At 36.3% G+C, this 21,834-nt stretch overlaps 1 protein-coding gene across 1 annotated transcript in view; it reads right to left on the bottom strand.

Moving 5' to 3' along the window:
* LOC108974042 (cGMP-specific 3',5'-cyclic phosphodiesterase) overlaps positions 1-21,834 on the bottom strand; it is a 97,961-nt gene that overhangs the window by 26,749 nt on the left and 49,378 nt on the right. The window contains exon 2 of the mRNA XM_018941635.1: positions 20,116-20,184. The gene's annotated coding sequence lies outside the window, so the exon portion shown is untranslated. The remainder of the gene's footprint in view (positions 1-20,115; positions 20,185-21,834) is intronic.

A 21,834-nucleotide genomic window follows, 5' to 3' on the forward strand; every position in this document is an offset into this window, starting at 1 on the left:
ATACTGAGCATCTTTCTCTTTGACACCATGTCTGATATCCCACGTGATCTGTCAAATACTAATGCATGAAAATCCTAACCTCAAAAAAATCACCCGATATAAGTCACTCATACCACTAAACATATAGCTGCCATACAAACTGACCGATCGGAATCAAGTTCTTGTATGGAAAACTTTCACATCTGACAATTTATCTTAACAAACGTTTGTACAGGTCTTGTACACATATACATATATATTTATAAAGGTTAGTCCTGGGTCTCTAGTGGTCCTGTGCGAAAAATAACGTATTTCAGCTAATAGTATGTGTGCTATGCAAACGATTGCATTCCAGGCTTGTTGAGCAGTCGTAAAGTAAAGTTTCAACGCACATCCAACCGAACGTATGCGGAGTGCTGAGCGAGAGTGGCTGTAAATGCCGCTGCGGCATGCGATGGCAATTTGTTAGCACACACTCAGGACATGGCCCAGAGAGTGGGGATAAACGGTAGTTAGATTGGAGTATAGCAATGCTGTTGAGGTTGCATGCTGTGGATACATGCGGCAATTTCATGCAAACTACATATTACCATAAAGCCACAGGACCACTAGACCGCATGTTTTTTCTGCGTCTGCTATGCTAAAACTTTATTGTTATTTTGTGGAATAAATGCACAAACAAATATTTGTAGTACACCTACACTTCCGTTTGCAATTATGAAATTAGTGGTAGCCAATATATGCGAGTTCATAACTGTAATAAGAGAATTTGTTGGCCGCCACATGAATATGGCAAAAAGTTTACCACACAACTGTTAAATTGCAATTATAAAAGAGATGTTGAGTGGAAGAAAAGGAGAAATGCTGTGTAGAAGCGATTGACGACATCTAAGCATGTATCTTCCAAATAGGGTTGCGACCTTTTGATGTTCATACAATTAACGTTCTATCTGTTAAACATAACAAAATTTGTACGAAGTCGACTGCGCTGCCTTCGATTAGATACGAAAAGCTTTTCGAAATGTAGGCCTGGACCTTGTTGCAGAGCAAGTGTTGGTGGTTGAACTCAAAGACTACAACGCCTCATAAAGCAGGTTCTAAGCTTATGTGGTTTTACATAACCCTCATAAATATATTTACATTGTATAGAACAATCCTTTAAGAATCGATTTGTATTAGATGAGATAAAACTATTACGAGGAGAAAGACCATTCTTATCCAGCGTTTGAAAATAACCGACTTTGAGAAATATGACTTTGTATCTTATATTAACTAACTGCATTTAGTAAATTATCCTTTAAGGCTGACTAGGTCTTACCCTTTTTGCATTTCAATATCAGCATTACAAAAGTGTCTCAAGAGCGTTCGTACTATTATTCACCAACTGGCGCCCGGGCCAAGGATGTTGGATGTTCTGCCGACATCCTTCATCTACCTACCTACAAGTTTCATGAGGTGGTTCGAACAGAATGAATTTTTACTAAATATCTTCCATATTAAGTATATAAAATTTAGGAACTAGAAGCCACGCAAATTCTGAAGTTCCCAAATTCTCACAATACGATTTTTGAAGAAATTGATAGTAAATTTACAAGACATCTTATTAAAAGCCATAGAAAAACCTATTTTCGCCCTACATCTTGTACACTTTTGACACAATTTTTAAATACCATTTTTGAAAATTTGGAGAAATAAAAGTATTTGTTCCCAGCGGGATATGGTAGACATTGGTAAGCGAGTAAGGTAAACGATGCAGCATGATTGGATCGCTTACTCCGACCGATGTTTTGGTTTTCTTTGTGATTATGAACAAATTATAGAACTAGCCAAAGACTCGTACAATGATAAACTCGTCGAAATTAAAGAAAAATGTCAGCAACTTGCCGAATCCTATCCAGATGATTTGGGTAACGAAGATTTACACAGTGGCATCCAAGACATTCTACTTTTATAAATAAAGCGAAGAAAAGCAAAGAACAATTTGGATTTTCGCCAGAAATAGTTTTATTATACATTTCTTCAATGGGACTGGAAGCCTACAAGACGTTAGCGACAGCTTTAACAATACTACTCACTATACCTGTATCAGTTGTATCTTGTGAACGATTTTTTAGCAAACTTAAATTGATCAAATCTTACCGACCGACCATGAGTCAAAGTAGACTGTCCAATCTTACGATTCCCTCAATAGAATGTGAAACTGCTTCTCCTTTAAATTACAATGATATGATATGTGATTTTTCAGTGATCAAAGCTGGAAAAGTTCATCTTTAAGTTCCATTACTATTTTTAAGAAAGATATAAGCCAAAAGATATAATATAAATACAAAGACTAAAGAGTATTCGAGTAAAAATTAATATTTTTCATTGTTATTCAGATTATTACAATGGGAGTGTACAACTCTTTATCTTTTATATTAATTTTTGTAAAAAAATTTGTTGAAGTATTTTTCTGAATATTAAAAAACAGCGAGATGGTTTTGCCGCCCCCAAGATGTTGCGCCCCCTCTAGCAACGCCACTGATAATATGTATCTGAATGTGTATTGCATGCACACATTTGTCAAATTATTTACTGTTTGTGCATTTTTATGCTCGGGCGTTTATGGCACGCCTCTGTGAAGTGTTGACCCGCGAGTGTCAAATGCCGCAAATTAGCTAAATGCTGGTTAAGCCTAGGGCGGCGGCAACCAAACTAGCGCATTAGTGTTGTCGACAATAATGAGCTAGGGCTAATTTCTGAATGGCGTGTGCACAGCACACTGAGTGCACATTTTCAGTTGTACTCGAGTAGATAATTTCTTCTCTCAACGCACGAGTGTCCCACCAACGCTGTTGTTGCAGTTGCATTTGTCAAATGACAGCGCCGCGGTAACCCGCCTAAGTGAACGGGATTTCGGTATGCTTGGCCAACCAGTGGGGCATGCTGTGTCAAGTGGCCTTAAAAGCTAAAGTCACCTCATTGATAAAGCGGTCACGTATGCCTTGCATTCTGCACTTCCTTCAACACCCATTTAAAACCGTTGACGTGGGCGTTAATGGAGCTCAGCGTCATGCCACAGTGCACATAGTAATAAAATCAATTATTGACAATTTTTGCGACTGGAACAACCAGTTCAATTAATTATGTAAACCTTATGGCTATATTTTTGACCAATTCTTGTACACCCTATAGATTCACGTACGCCAGGAATTCTCAGCTGACTACCCTTGACATCCAACAGTATTATTGCGGTACAAAACTACAAAATAGAAATAGCATTATTTTCTACTCTACAGAAACTGAAACTTCAAATATTATAAGAATTGTTCATGGATTATTAAAATTAGAAAATATCTGGGTCTTTTCCATAGCTTTTATAATATGGAGTGTGGTTCACATGAACAAAGAATCTGCTTGGTGCATTTGATTTTTATTAAAAACTAGAAATTTCGTTTGCGGCTAAGGTACAGTTTAATATCATGGTGGAAAATTTCCGAATCAACCTCTAATATCAAATCCTACTAAATTGAAAAACACATTATAAATCGTGGACGAATCTTCGGCGATTGTATCCAACAGAGTAATGTACACTGAGACCCTGCGGTATTTTTCGCAAGATCTCGCACGAAAATTTTCAGTCGGCCGCAGATTCTTGTTTTTTCTTCGTCAACTTTTAGTTCTGTCATCGTTTCGTGTCTGAATAAATGGATCGAAAATGTTCCTCAGCTTTTTGTCTTCGATTTCGGAACAAACAAGCAGCGTTTCTCTCATATTTGATGCCTTTACCAGATAGACCGATTCTTTCTGAAGAATCACGCCGTCGTTGCTTTCCCGCTGTTTCCTTTTTTTCCAGTTGCTAACTTTTATATGTACATATGTTGGAAAATCACAAATGGAGTTGAATGCAGCATCTACTTCAGGTTCTCTATCAAGCCGCGTGGCTTCAAATTTAGCACTTTCAGTTACAGATCTGATTGAGTTTATTAACACTCCACTTTCTAACTTCCGAGATATCTTAGCATTATTTAGTATATTCAAAAGTAGAGACAGTCTTTACTTTTGTTTCTGAAATAAAATGTCGAATTTCTGGATTATATTTCTGTTACCTCATATTTTTTCAATAGTAAAATTATCAATAAGGAAATTTTCACCCATTTCTCTTCTGAATCCCCCACTGTAGACATTGGTGTGAATATATACATAAATGACCAGGATGACGAAATAAGACTGTCTATACGTCCATCCACGTAAGCTGTAACTTGAGTAAAAATTGAGATATTTTATTCATAGATGGGCATAAGGACCCATGCCACACCCACAAAACGCCATTAATCGGAAACGTATAAAAGGCTATAAATAAATCTTAAATTAAGACACTGTAATAGCACAGGGGATTGCTGTAAGAGGGGACACTGTTGCTAAAAACTTCGAAAAAGTGGCCTTGTCCATGCCCTCTAATAAATTTAGTGTACATATTTCCTAAGCCACTATAGCAACAACTGTTAAGCTTAGCGAATATATGACATGAACTTTTACCGACAGTGTGAAAATGGAAGAAATCGGAAGACGTCCGTAAACCCGCTTACTCGTCAGAGGCATTAAATTTTATTTCCGAAATGGTATGAGAGAGCATTATACAAGCAGTTGTAAAAATTGACCAATGGGCGTCACAAAAGCTTATATCTCAAGACCTGCTCAACCGGTTTCAACCAACTCTGGCACATGAAATTACTTTAACATTTTCATGTCACCATGTGAAAATGGGCGACAATGAACAGCAACCACGCCTACTTCCTATACAATACAATTTCAAATTTCTTTTGAAACTTTCACTTTTCAGTATACAAATCCAAGAAGCCCTCAATATAACGAAATAAAACTTTGTGCGAATTGTGAATTGAGCTTTATCGGGACGAGTCGAGCCAGAACGCATTTCATACCCAAAATATCCACTAAAATCATTGAAGTTAATTCGCGAGAGATGTCGAGCTATTGAGGTGTACCGACTTAAGCAGCGGTTGTATGTGAACTGGTTGATAGATCGCGCTCATACTTAGCATAGTAATTATGGACAGGTTTTACCAAATAGTTTTTTTTTTGAAATATCATTTAACCGGGGAGTTCACATTACAATTTTAGGGAACTTTTTTGTCATAATTATATAAAATTGATTGAAAATATATTCAACCATTATATTAAATTTAGCCGCTTCGGTTGGCTCACACATTTATATAATATATATCACGTATCACATTTATCTCATTCAAGCATAGTATAAACTAAAAGAGTCAGATATAGGGTTATGTATATCAAAGTGATCAGGGTGAAGGGTAGAGTTGAAATCCGGATGTCTGTCTGTCCGTCCGTCCGCCCGTGCAAGCTGTAACTTGAGTAAAAATTGAGATATCTTGATGAAACTTGTCATGCAAGAGTATAAAATGTTCGGTTACACCACAAATTAGCCCTCCCTTTTTTGTTTCTTTAAGGCTTGTCATTGTATCTTTCGTATCTTCTTTGTTTTTTTCTTCCTTTGTTCATCATTTTCAAAGGCTTTTGCACTAGTCTAATAAAAGCAATTTTAAAAACTTTTTGGAGGAAGTTTGCTCGAGTTAACCATGTTATATTTGCGCGCATAACCAGAAAGTGTTAAAATTTCCACCTCACCGTAATTGCTCAAAAACATCTTATCTAAAGCGCGGTGCTCAAAGAAGCAAGCAAGCTAACTTTGCAGATGTCGAAAGCATCGCTGACGTCTTGCAACATATCTAAGCTAAACTGCCCCATAACGCAGCGACGCCCCTGAAACAACAGTTGGGCTCACAACCAAAACCAGTGCAAATAAGAGCACAGATGAACCTTCAACGAGTTTTCTAGTATTGTTGTAATCCTTCTGTAGACCGCAACCATTCTCCTCCGATGGTTGTGAGATTTTGTGCAAATTTCCATTTTCCTTTCAAACCACAATGCATCCAAAGGGGGCGGCAAAAAGGCAACGTGCGGACCATATTTGCAGTCTGAGTAAACAAATACAGCTTTTAGTCGCCAACTTCCACATCTGTGCGCGGTTCTTTGGGAATTAAATTGTCTTCCACTGCACAGTTCTGTGGAAAAGTTTCAAGTACTAGTTGCATTTGACCAAGTAGTCTGCATAAGCCTCAGAAGTGTTTGCTTTGCTGCTGAGAGTAGTATCAACGTTAATAGCAAATGCTTGGTTGATTTGGTTAAATTGTGGTTGCCCAGTGTATCTGCCAGTATTAGACAAATTGAGTTGAAATTCTTAGTACGAATTTCTTAAAATGTATTCAAAGATGAAAAAAGAGTAGTTGTGAACCACTTTTATTGTGGGTTTTATAAATGTATATCTAAAGTAGCCCCTTTGGTGGGCATCTCGTATGAGTGATTAAATCAAGCCTTAGTCTCTGTGGTCTTTATTTATGAAAAGAATAATAATTTGGGTGCATTCAAATACACATACTAAGGTAAAAATCGTGGAGAATGTTACAAGGTTCACTCAAAACACAATATGATGACTCTAAAATACAAAACTCCAACTTCATTCTTTATTCAGAAGTTCAAAAATATCACGAGTACAGTGGTGTAATGAACAGAAAAGTGAAAAATATCTTTGATTTATTCCTTATAGCATTGCATAATCAAAAGTCAAAATCATAACACTTGCACGCATTATTATAATTTTACTGTTTTTTAACCAAAATTGTCATCTATGCGAATATAGTACTTTTGAAACAGGAATTTTGTTGATAAAACTAACTATATAATAAAAATTGCACCAAGATAATATAGGTATTTACTTAAGTGTTTTATAATATAGTGGAAATTGAACAGAAAACTCAGAAATAAAAAAATTTAGTTAAAAGCAGAACCCAACCTATTTTATAACCTCATTATCAGATAAAATACTGACATCATTTTGTTGGGATATCATATCTTACAAAATTTATCAATGATTGAGTTTCGCCAAATAATTATTTCGGGTCTTGAACAATTATTTTTCAACCATTTTTGGATAAAGATGGTTCTTCCCGATTACTAAGAGTTTCTTTTGAGTTTCTCAATGTTTAGAATGGCACTTATGTTATGGACAGTAAGAGATTCTTTTCATAAAATGTAAGCAACTTTACATCTATCTCGGCTAGTTTTAGAAATTACAAACAACCGTTAGGTGAACAGTCGGATAAATATGTAAAACGTAAACAAATTTCTACAACACTACTACTATTAATGCACCTAGAACACTGTAAAAATACGAATTTCAAATTTGTAACGATTGTGTTATTAAAAGATACCCAAAATTTTATAACATATTAGCGTTTTCAGATTAACTAGGCCTCTTTCACGCACTCGGTCTTGTTAGCTGATGCAAAGCTCGCGCTCTTTAGTCTAAGTCAACACTTGTCACTACTTGTCATACATTATAGTTCACTCGCGCACACCCATGCATCGCCAGTAGTCATCAAAGGCAATCCCATGTACAAAGATGCGCCTCAGTTACGCGGCTTGGCATCTCGTCTCGCATACAAATCTCTGAGCTAAGCTCCCACTTTTAAACGCGTGCGAGAGAGCTCGTTAGTACTGCTAAGTAGCGCGTGAAATAGTACCAACTGTGCAGTAATATGGCGCATAAAATAGAGCTGAAAATTAGGAATTGAAACCTGCAGCGCCTACGATTGCTGGAGCAGAACTTACTGCTTTGTTTTTGTTGCACAGCACCTCACCGTGGTACGAGGTAATTTGTACTTTTTTGCACATCTACGCGGCAAGCGCCAGAGGGATCTTCATCCACGTAAAAGGCATGCTAAATATTCAATTAAGTATTCATTACGCTTCATTAAATGTTTCCGGGAGTTGTACGCCTTCCGGCGGCAGCCACATTGAAGCTATGTTTCTTGAGATGCGATACACAAGTACACATACAAACACAGCTGTAGGTGTGCTTATTTGCTAATAGAAGCCGTAAATATTGTGTGTGGTATTTAATTAACCTGTTCATGTGTAAATTTTCTCAATAATTAGTAGGGCATTTATTCGCACGTTAAATATATTGGTTGTTAAAATTATTCAATTTCTCTCTCTATACAATGAAGACTAGGTAAAAGGAGTTTTCTTAATAGTACTGCAGTTCGATTATGCCGCCGTTGAGTGTCGTTATCATTAATTATTGCATTTTTTACCCTGAACACGGCGTATTAAGTTTGCCACGATGTTTGTAACACTTGGAAGGAAACGTTGGAGACCCTATAAAATATATACATATGTATATAAATGAAAATGATCTGATTCGATTTAGCAGTTTTTGATATATCGATCCAAAATTTTACACACGTCTTCTTCTCACATCGGCGAAATAAATTATAGCTGCGATACAAACTGAACGATCGGAATCGACTACTTGTATGGAAAACCATTTCTTTTGACAAGATACTTTCACGATGCCATGGGTTATTGTCCAAAGCAACAATGCAATCTCGGAAGAAATTTTCGATAGCGAATCACTATATGATATGTAGCTGCTACAAAGTTATCGTTCAAAATCAAGGTCTTGTAAAGAATAATTTGTATTTGTGAAGGGCGTGTACATAGCTTCATTGAAACCGAAGTAATAATTTTTTATTCATTTATTTACAAACAGACATTTTTGGAATCCGCACTGAACATTTCTCTTAAAATAATCAAAGCTCGCTGGCAGGAATAGGTGTATTGTTGAATTTTATTTCATTTATATGAGACTTTTGTAAAAGAAAGTGAAAGTGTTTAAAAACTGACTTAAAGTCATAAATTCAGAAAGTAATAGTGGAGCAGCCATGAAGGAAGTAATAATATAGTGAACTGTTAATAGCCACATTATTTTGTAAATGCTGTTTAGGTCTTAGCGATGCGAACCGGGCATGGTGAAACATAATTTAAGAACGAAAACTGAGGTCATGAATGTGGATGCCATCATCTTTATATGAAAGCAGTTCAATTTTTCCAATGTCTATGTAATACATATTGGATATAATTCAAAGAATGAAGGATGAATAAGCTTCAACCACTCTTTTTCCATACATTTATTCTATATTCCACAACTAGAAGAACTCTGGCAAAAAATATGTTAATAGGAGAAAAGCTTCTTAATTTAAGATTTTATTCACGTCTCCTCCAGCTAGTTTTGATAGTAATTCCCTGAAAGCTGTGAAAATTCTGAAATAATCAACTACAGACGTTGTTGGACAGGATTAACAACAAGCAGGCAAACTGAGTTGCAGCAAAAAGCGGGAGGTATGAAGGCTATGTATGTTGCACTGAGTTTTGCAAGCTTAATGAAGTAACGCAATTAAAATGAGCTAAGTGCAATGAGGGGAAGCTGAGGAAAACACACAATGTTGGCAGAAAAAATGTGATAAATTGACATATGTATACAAACAGACGCGTTATATGTATCAATAAAAGTAATTGAATATCTTTATAGCTCTCTCTTGTTTTCCAGCGCCATTAACATGCAACAAGCGCCAGACAGCCAGACAGACACTTCGCAGTAGAAGACATAACAATAAGCCAAACATCGAGGCTGCGCATTTGAGTTAGGTTAAGTTCACTTTACTCGCATCTATTAGTTGCTAAATTTTGCAAGCTATCTTTTACATTCCAGGGTAGGAGGACTTGCAGTATAGCCAGTTTCGGCTTCTCGTAAGAATTGTATGGGTCCTAAGCCCCAAAAGTTTACGAGAGCTCTGCAGATTTATTTGTATATAATGAATTTATCTTAAAGATATTCTGAGATATTCTTCCTTTTCTCTCTATGAAGCTTTCAATTTTTCGAAATCGCCGATATCGGACCACTGTAGTATATACTTGTCATAAAATCTTCACAATCGGAATCAAGTACTTGTACTTTCTAAAACTAAATGAAAAATTTGACAATGGACTTGGCACCGCTCACCTTTGGATGATGTCCAACATACCTGTATTAGGAATTACATAATCAGTTTGAATTTCTCTCATCACATTGTGAAAATGGGCAAAATCGGACAACAACCACGCCTACTTTCCGTATATCAAAACTTCATAGATTATTCGTTTTACAGTAAATAAATAATAGTTCACATTCGTGCATACGAGTATATTCCTACTGGTGGATGTCATTTCTGAGCTTGAATACCCATTTGACTTGTCACTCACATACGCTTGTACTTATTACATGAACACATATTCATGTAACAAATACATATGTGTGTGCCTCTAACTGTTTACAAAGTGCCAACGGACTATAATATTTATCTGAGTGCATAACGACCACAGCGACTTTGGATCCAAGCACCGTTAAGTCAACACAGACGCATTTATTCTTGCCGCTGCGCAATGCGTGTATTTGTTTTTACTTTATTGCATATTTGGGATTGCAAGTCATGTCCCCGGTGATCTTTTCGGATACAACACGCAAGCAGATGACGCATCCACAACAGGATGTGTACAACAGCAATGTAATAAAGGAAGTCTAGAATAAAAAAAGTCACAATTGGGCTCGAATATTCCTGTAGAAATAGATATGCCGTCATTTTTATTTCCCACATACATATCTGCATGCAATACATATAAACATTTGTTTGCTGGCAAATAATGCAGAAGTTATTGCCTGTCTGAGAAATTATATATCCACATGCTTCACAAGGGAATTTTTAGTGCGAAATTAGCTCGAAAGCAAATATACGTATATAGTAGTAGTATATGTATATTGATATGTAAATAAGATAGTGGCTGTCAAATTTAATGGCATTTACTTAAATTAATATCACTAAGAATTATCAGAACCGATTATATTTGACATGACTCAAGCAGCTCACGACCTCCATTCTTAGACCAAGTATTCTATGCGTAGCCAAAAGCATTCGTTTGAATTCGAGCTAAGGTGAGAAGGCGAAACATCCCTCCCGCAGGTTTGGGACACCCCACATAAAAATAGAAAAACAACCCCAATGAAAAGGTTAAAACAGCCTCCGATGAGATACCCCCTTTTGATGATCTGAATAGAAAAGGTACAATCATCTATAACAGCGTACGGATGCTGGCGTACGCGTTAATATTTATATCTACTTTCTCCAGACTGCGTAAGGAACCAAAGTCTATTTTGGAACCAGCATTAACACCAACAGCAGCCATCAACGCTGGTTACGTCATATTCTCCGTATGGATAAACACACCCCGGCTCTGAAAGTATTCGACGCAGTACTTGCCAGTGGAAGAGGAAGACCTCCACTGCGTTGGAGAGACCAGGTGGAGGAGGATCTGGCTGCAGTGATACTTTGAACTGGCGTCTAATTGCGAAAAGAAGTAAAGACGCGCTCAAATTTTACAACATTCAATTTTAGTATTGAAAAGATGTCATTTAATAAATCTTTAATGAACTTAAATAACAGTAAATCTAGAATGATAAGAGATAAGAGAAATTCAAAGTGAAACGCGCATAACTTTATCTTATCGCTTTGGTTGTAGAAGAATAAATCCAGCTTAGGCATGTTGCTTACACTAAATGTTTGTTTTGTAGTAAAACCATCTATTTTAATGGTACTAATGTGATGTTAAAGCCTTAACAAGCATGCATAAGTTTCACGTAAAGTGATAATCCTTTCACAAAATAGAGAAAAACAGTTGCTTTTAATTCAACGTTCCATTAAACATAAGAAAGTTACTCACTTCTTTAGATTTTAACTAAGTTAATTCCAAGCCTGCCTATGATACTAAGCTTTTATGTGGATATACATGTGCTCGTTCTCATTCTTATTTCAAGTATTTTATTCCGCTTTGCTTTCTTTTCTCTCTACAATTTCTAGCTTTCCTTCACAATTTCACTGATTACAGCTTGATAAGAAAAATTGATAAACATTTCCGACATTATTGTCTCACATTTTTTCAGTTCCATTGCCAAGCGTACATAAAGTGCATTAGTACTGATAAAGCACAAATACTTAATCCCAAAGACTGGCAGCTAAGTCAGCGAAATTAATTGTCAAAAAATAAAGGAAATTGCTTTTCTACATAAATGGAGTTATTAAATAACTGTAAAAATGTATGAATGTATGAGCGACATTAACACAAACAAACAATAATGTTTGCACTCGACACACCCCTGCTGGGAGCTCTGCGTGCCAAAATTTAATTACGGTTAATTAAATTCTTCATAATACAAAATATGCATGAATGGAGAAAAATTAAGGCAAAAGAGAAATGGAAAAACAACATACTTCCATACTTTGTAGCTTAAATAAAATAACCATTACGCTTCATAATATTTGAATAATAATAAACAAGTATGTTCAGTGTGGAAAAGCTCTAAATCAACTTTAATGTATTAGTAATGTGATATATGTATGTAATACACGTGTGTGTAATGTAATATTCGGCTGCCATAATATTATTTTAAAAATATTTTTATTCTCTTGCAACATGTTGCTAAAGAGCATAATAGTTTTGTTCACCTAATGGTTGTTTGTATCGAAAGTTTAAAAAAGTATGTGTGGCTCCGCCCTCCAAAAGGTTTCATATACATATCTTCCAAACCATTAAGGCTATAATATCCCAATTCTGTCAGATATAATCCCTTAAGCATCCCTACCAACATTGTAAAAATGGATGAAATCGGTTTATAACCCCGCTCACACCCCATATAACGGTTCTGTTAAGACCTACGAAAAGCGCGATAAATAAGTAAATAAGAGCGTCAGAAACATGAAATTTTACACCCCAAATCATAAGAGAGGGCCTCAGAGAAGCTGCTGTCATAATTTGACAATGGGCCGCCCTTATTTACGTAAAAACCCGTATCTGGGGGCTCAGTATTCCTATATTACAGTGCAAAAACGGCCAAAATCAGACTGAAACCATTTTCCAGTACTCAAATTAAGTACCAAAGCATTTATCGAATTCTGCTCTTAAAGTATGCCAGCTTATGTCAACAAACCCTGCATATGGCACAAAACTGTTTAGGTCCCCAGGTACCGAATATATGGACGTTCTTCTTGTCATCTTTTTACCAAAAATATAGGCTAGTCTCTGAGATATATTATGCAGACTCAGAGACAATCCTTAGATGCTAATGTCTGCAAAAACTGGTTGAATCGGATTAATAATTTTCCTAGCCCCCATAAAATTTGCGAATTTCCGGCGGACTTTATACTACAATCCGCATATTGTGGGTTATATTAATGAAATCGAGTGCAATTGTTTTTCTAACAACGGTACATCTCTGTGCACAAAATGGATAAAATTGAGTGACAGCTTGATCTAGCACAAATGTAGCTAAGGACTTTCAAACATCTAATTGACTTGATGGTATGTGAAGTGCCTTAATAAATTTGAGAGTGCATTTTCTCTATTCTTAAGGTGTAGTAATGCCAAAGAAGATATACTATATGTATGTAAATGCTTTTTCAAACTTTGGCTGGCGTTATACTACTTACATAGATCAATATGTATGATAAAACTGAAGGTATAATATTGGATATTTCTCCGTTTTTAAGCCTAACAAGTTTCAAGACTATAAAATGTTCGGTTACACTTGAACTTAGCTCTTCCTTATTTGTTTATATTAGTATATATAACACATAATTGCTTTGCACCGAAAGGTCACTTATCCTAAACTATAATTTAACAAGTAAGGAAGGGCTAAGTTCGGGTGTCACCGAACATTTTATACTCTCGCATGACAAGTTTCATCAAGATATCTCAATTTTTACTCAAGTGACAGCTTGCACGGGTGGATAGACAGACATCCGGATTTCCCTGATCACTTTGGTGTATGTAACCACATCTCAATGTACCACTTATCTGACGGAATTCAAAATAGCGTTATATTGGAAGAAGGCGTGGTTGTAAACCGATTTCCCCCATATTTCGTATATGTCATCAGGGTGTTAAGAAAATATTACATATATACCGAATTTCATTGAAATCGGTCGAGTAGTTCCTGGGATATGGTATTTGGTCCATATGTGGGTCAAATTTAGGGTTTCTGACGTTTTTTGTTAGTCGGTTAACGCACTTTTAGTGATTTTCAACATAACCTTTGTATGGGAGGTGGGCGTGGTTTTTATCCGATTGCTTCCATTTTTGAACTGTATATGGAAATGCCTGAAGGAAACGACTCTATAGGGTTTGGTTTACATGGCTATAGTCGTTTCCGAGATATGTACAAAAAACTTAGTAGGTGGGGCCACGCCCAATTTCCAAAAAAAAAATGACGTCCAAATATGCCCCTCCCTAATGCGAGCCAAATTTCATTTTAATATCTTTATTTATGGCTTAGTTATGACACTTTATAGGTTTTCGGTTTTCGCCATTTTGTGGGCGTAGCAGTGGGCCGATTTTGGCCATCTTCGAACATAACCTTCTTATGGAGCCCAAAAATACGTATACCAAGTTTCATCATGATATCTCAATTTTTACTTAAGTTACAGCTTGCACGGACGAACGGACTGTCAGACGGACGGACGGACAGACTGACATCCGGATTTTAACTCTACTCGTCACCCTGATCACTTTGGTATATATAACCCTTTACTCTTTTAGTTTTAGGATTTACAAAAAACCGTTATGTGAACTAAAATATATTACTCTGGTTAGCAACTTTGTTGCGAGAGTATAAAAATATACATTACATACATATATGATAATCGTGTTGAATTATTTGAAATTTTATTGATTTATAATGACTTTTGCCAAGGATCTGTGAATGGCTACACTTGTGTCCTTTTGCAGCCACGTGTAGCCGGCGTAAGATTTGAGTGTGGTGGTTTGAATTTTATTCGTTTGAGGGTATATTATTGGTAATTTGATCCAACCAAAAGAGGGTTGTAGTTGGTATATTCGTTTATAGTTGCGACGCAGTGGATAAGTAATTATATATGCATACATTACATCTCTGTGCCCATATATATATATATCTATATAAACGATCAGCATGAAGAGCTGAATTGATGAGCCATGTCCGTCCGTCTGTTTGTATATACGCAAACTAGCCCCTCAGATTTTGAGATACTGATTTGATATTTTGCACGCGTCCTTTTCTCGCCCAGAAGCCGCTCATTTGTCGGAACCTCCGATATCTGAACGCTGTGGCATATAGCTGCCACACAAATTGATCGATCGGAATAAAGAGTTTGTATGTTTAATTTTTTCATTCGACCAAATATCTTCAGTAAATTTGGTAAGAGATATTGCCTAAAGTAATAATATAGTCTCCAAAGAAATTGTTTAAATCGGATAACTATAACCTTAAAACTGTTCTTCTGAAACTATATTTTCCATCTTTTTGGGGTGTTTGGGATTTATTACCTTAATAACTGCGCCGGTTTGGCAGCCAAGAATATATCAATCCAATTATTGATACCCTCTTCTGATGTTAACCGTATTTCATCAGTCAGAGAACAGGATGGTCAGAAGGATCTGGCCTATTAAGCGGGGAAGCAAAACTTTTCAGCCGCTGTGTTTCAAATAACTTTTAACCGTTATTGCAACATGAGACTAAGCGTTGTTATAAAGGACAATTATTAGTGTCAATAAAGAAGAAGTCGCTAATTCTATCTGTTTTTCGGCAATCAATCGCTTTAAGTTCAGTTAAGTGTTGCCAAGCAATGATTTTTCTAGATTTTAGAAGCTCACAATACAGAACGCTCTTCGCATCCCATCAATAAGCATTAACTTGGCTTCAGCTAAATTAGGCTTTGTCACTAATTTGGTTGGTATGTCAAGTTTGACAAATGATTTAGTGCATTGTAGATCTATTTTTAATTACTAGTCCCAATCCGATCCTAAAACAGCTTCTTTTTGTAGTTCTGGCAAAAAAATCTTAGTTCAACGTCTTCAATTCAAATGTCATCTTATTTTTTTGGTTCATTGTTTACCACAGATTCAGCGATTTTTTACTTTACACTTTTGCCACGTTTGCTCAGCTATAGCAAGTTCACCATAAACTTTCACTAAAATATGATGATTTTCGACTGAAGTTTTCTTCAGAAATAAGTAATGAAGAAAAACTCCCCGCACAAATACTTTTTCAAGTACATTCGACTTCTTTCAGTGGAAGAAAACCATTACAGTTGTCGCGTCACATGAGTGTTGCTAAACGACGTACAAGGAAGGACTTCAGATTATTCTTCTTAAGTGAGAAATACTCTCAATTACATTGTAAAAAAATAATAACTGATTATTTTATCAAAATCATTCAGAGAATATATTATTTATAAACTTGATCAATAAAAAATATATTTAAAGGCAAATGATCATAGATTATATAAGCCGTCATCGATTCACCATTTCTCCACTAGCGTTCTCTGAGTACTGGACTTCTATCAAAAGTTTTCATCTAAACCCTACAAGGGGTGGATAGTGGTCCAACTTGAGTAAATTAGAACTGCAATTAAGTATTTTCTATACGAAATTGTTTATAATTGACGCTACAAATATACAACCACATACACAAACACAACTTTAGTTCAAGTAATCCATGAAATTTCACAGGTCAACTTCAGACTTTGATTTATTCGATTAATTTATAACCACATAAATAATCACACATGCAAGCTTCCGAGAAAATTATTAATTAAGCACTTCAATGAACGACCACCAGTCGAACTGCTCACAGCAAAAGTCATTGAAGTAATAGCACATCAGTAGTTAATACCGACAAATGCTAGCCATTCTCAGGACCATACCCACAGAAGCAAAGCAACAATAAAACAAATTTAAAATTGAAAAGAGAGGAAAGGAAAAATGGACGTTAAAAAGGGCGAGTGACCCAAAACATTACTGGTGCACTTGGCCATGTCACTCGGTTGACATTTCAAGCGTTTGTCTGAAAAAAGGACAATAGGCATGCAGAAACAATTGCTGCCGTGGACAATTGCCATTTTCGGATGTCTAGTTTTGGGCAGCGAGCACGTGCCGACCACACTGAGCATTTTTGTGCGCCGCTAAATTTTACTTGTTGACCTCTTTGTGGGATTTCACTTTTTATTTTGCATTTTTATCTTTGTTGTTCCCACTCAAAAAGTGCCTTCGGCGAACTTGTGGTGGATGCAAATTAACTTGTAACAGTTTCATGGTCACTCGTTATTTAAATTGTTATAATGTGTCCACTCAAGTTGGTTGCCGCCTTCCTCTTCTACTTGGACACCGTAAAGTTACCACCGTTCACCAAATAGCAGCCTATGATTTTATTTATATTAGGGTTGTCGACACTTTACTACATATGTATGTTAGACGACGGCAAATTGAAATTTTTCGCTCATTTTGGGACGACATTTATAAGTGTTGCCCTAAGACATAATCGTGCGTGCTTGAGGTTAAACATTAATATTATGACTGTAAACTGTGTTGATTTTTATTGAGGACAAATCGGTATCTAATATATAGGTATCTAATAAAGTATACGTACTTTCGCAACTTGTAAGAATCAGATTGAATATTCTTTAATACTTATTGTGAACCGAATATGATCAATTCGTGTTCAAATCCCCTTTGGGGGCCGAAAAGAACGAGGTTCAAAATTAATGGTGTTTCTAGATTACATTTAACATATCTTTAAGGAAAAGCACAAGGTACAATTAAAACAGTTCATTCACATTATCCTCGGAAGCCAATTATATAATAAAATTTCACCTTACAAATAGAAAATATACCGAGTTTATTTGACTTCCAATCCTTTTTTAATTATTGACTTTTTTTTATTTTTATTATTATTGAACAATTTCATCTTCAGTCAAATTTATATTTTTGCTAATGTTTGAAGCAAGATCAGTATAGACCAGTAGACGCTCTTGTCTCATCATGTTTATAAGATCGTACCTGTGTTATTTTTGTTTCATACTATGTTTCTTCCTTTCCTATCCGAAATGAAAAATTCAAGTCGTAGATACAAATTCTGTACCTACCGTTTAAATATTTTGATCGATATATGTACATACATACGTATTGTTATTTATATATTTAAAAAATACCAATAAAGGAGCTTGTAATATAGAGCTCTTCTTTAGAGATCCCAAAAAACTCGCTTCGCTACTATATCTATAGATAAATATTCAACCACTTTGTTCTAATTATTATTCTGAATAGCTGCAAGTTGGTATGTACCAAGTTTCGTTAAAACACGGTAAATCTGTTTAGTTTAATAATCGTTAAACTATTGCGTATACAGGGTTTGTCCTGGAAGTAATAGGACGAATTTTCTTCAGTCGCGGCTGTACTTCGGAGCGTGCGTCTTCCGACTGACAGTAGAGAGCGTTCTTAGCTAACGACCAAGCGGCTGGTCAGTTGTTTCCGAGCTACTGTGAGTGGTGCAAGCCCGTTAGAGCTGAGATACACAATTAAATTCTGTGTGAAACTCGGTAAATCTGCGACAGAGATGTTTGAAATGATCAAGCAGGCTTACCCAAAGGTTGCTTTAGCAAGAAGTGATGTGTTTTGGTGGCATGAGGCCTTTTTTGAGGGCCGAGAAGAGGTCGCTGATGAACACCGTCCTTTGAGATGTGCGACTTCAACACACACCGACAACGTGACACGTTTGTGCAAACTTTTGAACTCAGACCATCGACTAAGTTTTCGTTTAATTGCCCAATTGTTAAACCTGTGGACAAGACATCGCAGCCGGTTGGAAGTTGTACCACGACAACGCCCCGAATCACACCGCCTTTCTTGTGAACAGCTACCTAACCAACCAAAGATCGATGACCTCGGCTCTCACCCCAGAGAATGCCTTCCGTGACGCCTTCAGTGTTTGGCAGCACTGCATCGACGCAGAAGGAGCCTATTTTTGAAGGTTTTTAAAGAATTTTAAAGCTGGGTTTAATATATTTTTTTAAATCGACTTAGTACTATTCCTTTCCGGACAAACCCTGTTAAACTATATTCTGACAGTTTGCTAATTTGATTATTATTCCAATATTCCGAACATTCGTTGGAAGCAACTGTCCTTATACATCGTTTTCAGAATATCGCATTCGTTTAAAGCATCAACAACAAGAATATTTTTTCCCTCAAATACATACATACATATGTCGAACTTTGTGCCTGAAAAGTTATTTTTGAACGTGGAGAAAGTGGTTTCCATGCTTTGGTGAAAGGGACAAACACAATATTAGTTCGCTGAAGTTTAAAAGTCACTCAGTAAGCAATTTGAAAACGTTTGAAAATATACGCACCAAAAGAAAGAAAATCAACAATAAAGCCGAATATCCATTATACCACGGTAATGTTTTGCATTTTGTGGGAAAAGAGTATTATTGGGGAACGCTACAACAACTCAACAAATTGGTGCGAACGATTTGCGGCTAGGTACAAGGTCATATTTGACCGACATGATACAGCTCGATCTCTAATTGCAAGAGAAGTAAAAAACTATTTGGAAATTATCGGCTGAGAAGTTTTTCCTCACCCGCCTCTTAGTCTAGACCTTGCCACTTCTAACTACCATTTCTCAGCAATTTCTTCCATTTAAGATAAAAAAATATTGCTGCTTACAACAAAAACTTCTCTGTAGTAGTATTTAATTATTTTGCGTCGTTTTTCACCTTCTTCTGGTGACAACAAGTTTTACAACTATTTTCTTGCTAAACTAATTAGGCGCGCTGCACAAATAACGCGCAGCAAATTGACTTGATAGAAATGCTGGCACGTAATTAAAACTTGTTATGATTATGCAGCTCTAGTGGCCGCCATAGCCTAGACTTTCGTGCTAAAGAGCAAAGTAAAGAAGAAGTACATAACTTTAGAATGAAAAAGGAGACGACTGCGCTCTTAAATGCCAATAAGTTTAATGGAGGCTTAGCAGCCGAGTGGGCTAAGAAGAATACTGCATATTTGATTTGGCACAGGAAACACCTGTACACTTGATGAACTTTCTTATAAAACTTTCTAAGAATTTTGTCTAATCGTATATTAAACCACTATAAGTTTATAAATGACATTGCTTCTTTAAAATGTATTGATGTTTATGGCTAAGAATGAAAACAAGGTAATTGTGTGTATGTTTATATACTTTAACACAACAGATTATTTCATTATCCGGGCTTTCAGAGCGGTACTTTCAAATAATATTAAATACTAATTTCAACATCTTATCTTAAACTTGCTCCATTTGAACATAATAACAAATCATTAGCTTACCTTGTAAAGACTTCGCGCGCTCAGTGTTGCAGTCTGTTTACGGTGGCGTCGACTACAATGTCAACGAATCTATGAAAGAATTAACCAGAAAATAACAAATTAAATCAATGCCGGCAAGAAAAGTACGCTAAGTGAAAGAAACACTCTAAACCGCAGTTGATGTGCGCCACGTCGTATACGCAACATAAATAATCTACAACAAATGAAATAGAGTGTGCGGCCACCTTAACCACGCACCCCTCGCGGTCGTATAGCGCAAACTAGTTGTGGCTGCCGAGTTTGTTCGTTCGGAAATTAAATTAGGGAAAAATAAACCCTTCACATGGCTAAACCGAAATTTGTCGTATTTTTAATATGATTTACTTGAAATGTAACCTCATTTAGAGAGAGCGGACACTATATAGCGCTGTATTCGTGACGAAATTTCGGCCTTAATCTCTCAATGCTACAAGCACCGAACAATGATTGTTATTATTATGTGCTATTATTAGTATTAATCCAACAAGCGAATTTATTTGCTGCCCAAACAACGGGCATAAAACAAAAGTGTGTGACAGAAAGTATCACCACTGCCATTGGGGCGTGTGTTGTGACAGAGGCGTGTTTTCACAACAACAACAAAGTATGCCGCAACATGGCAATCAAGCCGCAGCAACTAACAAGGACAATGAATGTCAATTACCTACTTCGGTATACTTACTGGTATATAAATTTGATTTTGTGTACAAACTGATTTTGGCAAAATTCTATGTGTGCCAGTAAATAATTGGTCTTGCGGAGCAGTGGTTGCCTGTACGTGAGAAACTTTGGGTGCGAGTATGTGGTGAGTATATATCATATCAAGTTAAGGCTTGCTGTTGTGCCTGTGTTGTGATGGTGATTTTGTCATGAATTTGTTAGCGAATTACATATGAATTAGTTCCAGAAAAAAATATTTTGACTTTCCACATATGTCATGTAACCCATGAATTCAAATCATTAGCTTGCTACCAAAGTTAGGCCAAATATAATACTCAATAGTGTGCAGCGAACATAAAAAGCTGAATTAGACACGTTAGTAGTTAATTAATTCTTCGAAAAATTGTAATTTATTCTCTTAAGAGATGTATTTTAAAAATATAGAAATGTTATTAAAAATAAATAACCTGTTCAAATGTCTTCGAACATACAAGTCATTGAATATGCTGAGATAATACGAACCATGCACACATAAATAAACATAAAATTATATGCATTTCCAACAGCATTTTACCCATGATTACATAAATAAATGCCTGCATTGATAATATAATGCTTCTAAAAATATATTTAGGCATTATAAGCGTGGGCGCTTGAAAAAACTTCATATGGCACAATATACATCCGAATATACACAAGAATACACGCATACACATACACTTGATATAAGTCTTACTTATCCCCCTTCACAACTGGGTATATGTGTAGCTGTAGAAGGGGAGTTCGGTAGGATGATTGTCGCTAGTTTATATTGTAAATATAGCGAGCCCCTAGAGCCCTACCTCGGCTACATGGATAAGCTACTACTACTTGCGAGTAGTAGCCCATTTATCCTAGGGCTGGATGCGAATGCCTCGTCCTCGATGTGGTTTAGCAAGGTATCCCGGCATTCGTCTGGATACCAAAGCCACAGTCGAGGTGAGGCATTAAGCGAATGGGTGGTGGCTAATAGCCTCCACATTTTGAATGAGCCGAGCGAGT

This window comes from Bactrocera latifrons, unplaced genomic scaffold (genome assembly GCF_001853355.1).
Source record: "Bactrocera latifrons isolate USDA-ARS-PBARC rearing strain unplaced genomic scaffold, ASM185335v1 scaffold_52, whole genome shotgun sequence".
Classification (NCBI taxonomy): domain Eukaryota; kingdom Metazoa; phylum Arthropoda; class Insecta; order Diptera; family Tephritidae; genus Bactrocera; species Bactrocera latifrons.